The sequence below is a fragment of the Vipera berus genome, assembly GCF_964194415.1.
Source record: "Vipera berus genome assembly, chromosome: W".
Classification (NCBI taxonomy): Eukaryota; Metazoa; Chordata; class Lepidosauria; order Squamata; family Viperidae; genus Vipera; species Vipera berus.
Window position 1 is genome coordinate 22,120,709 of NC_138210.1, and position 3,329 is coordinate 22,124,037.

Below are 3,329 nucleotides of genomic sequence, written 5' to 3' on the forward strand. Positions count from 1 at the left end.
GCAAGATGCTTGAAGTCTAGTGTGAAGTTTTCACAGTCTGTGTTGATTTGGGGAGCCATGTCATCTGCTGGTGTTGGTCCACTGTGCTTCATTAAGTCCAGGGTCAACGCAGCTGTCTACTAGGAGATTTTGGAGCACTTCATGCTTCGTTCCGCAGACGAGCTTTATGGGGATGCTGACTTCATTTTCCAGCAGGACTTGGTATCTGCCCACATTGCCAAAAGCACCAAAACCTGGTTCAATGACCGTGGGATTACTGTGCTTGATTGGCCAGCAAACTCGCTGGACCTGAACCCCATAGAGAATCTATGGGGCATTGCCAAGAGAAAGATGAGAGACATGAGACCGAGCAATGCAGAAGAGCTGAAGGCCGCTATTGAAGTATCCTGGTCTTCCATAACACTTCAGCAGTGCCACAGGCTGATAGCTTCCATGCCACGCCGTATTGAGGCAGTAATTGCTTGAAAAGGGGCCCAAACCAAGTACTGAGTACATATGCATGCTTATACTTTTCAGAGGTCCGATATTGTTCTATGTACACTCCTTGTTTTATTGATTGCATGTAATATTCTAATTTTCTGAGATTGTGGATTTGGGGTTTTCATGAGCTGTATGCCATAATCATCACAATTATGATAAATCACGGCTTGAACTATCTTGCTTTGCATGTGATGAGTCTATCTCATATATTAGTTTCCCCTTTTAAGTTGCATTACTGAAATAAATGAACTTTTGCACGATATTCTAATTTTTCGAGTTTCACCTGTACTATTAAAGTTAGAAAACCTAAATAAATCCTTATTGGCTACAATTGACACGGCTGAACCGCTTATTCATTTGGTTTCCCCTATAATTGAGCCTCTTACTTCTCTCCCAGGGGGCAAGGGTGTGCATGAATATGAGATCATGGAAAACAGAAGCCAAGATACACAGGGGCCAGTAGAGGCCCCATTACAGAAGGAGATGCTAGCATCCCTATGTGATTATCTGGTGATTCCTCCAGCACCACATCAAGAAATCGAGAGAGGACTCACGTCAATGTCATCATCTCAAAGCCAAATGGAGCATGACCTAATAACCCCCTGCTCTAAAACCTAGAGAAGAGGCACCGGAATGGCAAGCCTTGTTAGTTGGTGCTAAATCCTCTTATTTTATTTATTAAATTACCCTGGACAATTCTTCCAGGAGTCTACTCAGAATTTTGATGGGACTCCCCTCCTTTTAGAGAAGGCTTATTTCATGTGTGACAACACCTCAAGCCATTGCAACAACCTTACAACTTCCCTTTGTATAAATCAAATTTCCTGATGAGCTGCAAAAGATGATCCCCTCTCCATTATAACCTGGAATATAGCGGGTTAGACTGTGCCATCAAAAGACCAACTTTTTTTACTATATTTCACAATTTGACATTCTCTTTTTACAGGAAACCTGGGCCTCCACAGAGATACAGTTAGATGGATATTGGGTTAACTCTACCCCAGCAGTCCCAAGCAAGGTGGGTGGAAGAGCTAAAGGGGGTATTGTGACACTAGTGAATACATCCTTGCATTTTAAATGTGTATCACTGCCACCTCTTCAACCATGGGTTGTGACTACCTTACTCTTATTTAAACAGATGGAGATTTTGCTTTTTAATATCTACATTCCTCCACTCAATAAGAATAATTTGATCAACAAGTTTTGGGATGGTATAGAACAGTGGTGGCGAACCTTTTTGAGACCAAGTGCCCAAACTGCAACCCGAAACCCACTCATGCATTGCCGGGTGCCGGAGGTGTGGCCACCAAGGGGGCATCGCCACCGAGTGGGCATGGCCACCAAGTGGGCATGGCTATGGTAGTCATGGCAACATGGTTGGGCATGGCCAGGGATGGCGTGGCCACCTCGATGTTGCTCCTGGGGAGGGATGCCTGTGGGGGCCAGGCAGGGGTTTTTTTCTGATGCGCACCAGGGCAGGCAAAGCCATCAGAACGTGGGTGTGGAGGGAAAAACGTGCCCGCCTGACTCCCCCCCACTGTTGGCGACTCTGTACAGCTGGCCCTGACCTCCGCTGACTGGAGCCTGTCAGCGGAGGTTGGGGCTGGCGGTACAGAGTCGTCAGCTGATCAGTGGCCCTGTATGCGGCCTCCTGGGCCCACAGTGTTGCGCTGACCCGCCGGGAGCTCTGGAGACTCCATAAGGCTGGCCCCGACCTCCGCAAGTGGAAATCGAGGGAGATTGCCAGGAGCGCAAATTGGCCCGTGCTGAGAAATGCCAATCTTGCACTCCTGCAATCTCCCTCGCTCAGTTTCAACTTGAAAGCAAGCTGAAACCGAGCGAGGGAGATTGCAGGAGCGCGAGATCGGCATTTCTCAGCACATGCCGATTTGCGCTCCTGACAATCTCCCTCTCTTTGTTTCAGCTTGCTTTCTGCAACAGAAAGTAATTGATCCATGGGCGTGTGAGGTTGCTCATGGCCATAAGAGGGAGCTAGAAACGTAGATTCTCTCTCTCACTGGATCTCTCTGAATATCTGAATTTGCTGATCGCTCTATTATTGCTTTTTTGCTCTGTATCTGCATAACTGTGTTTTTGACCTCTGGACTGGTAAGAAGACTTTGTATTAGGATTTGTACTTGGACTGTTATTTTTGTGTATGACCTGGACTGTTTATTTTTGACCGTGCATTTTTGTTCTTACACCACCTCAAAGTAAAATACTTTTTGCTCTCACAATTCAGTGTACTTTTGTCGTTACTGTGTGACTCTTACTGCTCTCAGTACCCTTCCTTGTCTGTGCAACTCCTTGGTAGCACAAGGAGACCACTGCACAACAATTCATAACAGTATGTATGTTCCTCCATATGTCCAGATTTAAAGTTGTTGGTAAAGCTGCACTGTATTGACAGGAGCATAACAAGTGACCCTATTGCCCCTTTGCAAGTGGAATATGTAATCTTGTTATAAACACAACTCCCTTTTGCCCATGGTCCTTCCTTCTACCAAAGAAGGTATGAGGAAAACAACAGTAGCAGAAGAAAAATATTGCAATACACATTCCAGGTTCCAAGAACATGATTTCCAGGGTAGTCCAATCCATTGAGGTTTTTCTTGTACTTGGATGGAAACAGTTCAACAGGCAAGGCAGTTTGAAATTTCATTTTCAGGCCATCCAGCTGCGGAGCTTGTCACTGGAGAGGGAATGATGGAACTTTCTATGGACTCACGCCTTGATTCCTTAAGTCAGGAGGACTTGGCATGGTTGAGACCACTCAGGACTGGTATTTCTAGGTGACAGTTCTTTTCACCTGAACCCACTCTCCAGGAACAACAATGGCCAGAAACAGG

The 3,329-nt window shown here is 45.9% G+C and overlaps 1 long non-coding RNA gene across 1 annotated transcript; it reads left to right on the forward strand.

The window, feature by feature from the left end:
- Positions 1-528: 528 nt before the first annotated feature.
- LOC308676801 lies at positions 529-2,717 on the forward strand. The gene is made up of 2 exons (XR_014028367.1): positions 529-1,498; positions 2,405-2,717. It is a non-coding gene; the product is annotated as an uncharacterized lncRNA (long non-coding RNA).
- The last annotated feature ends 612 nt before the right edge of the window (positions 2,718-3,329 follow it).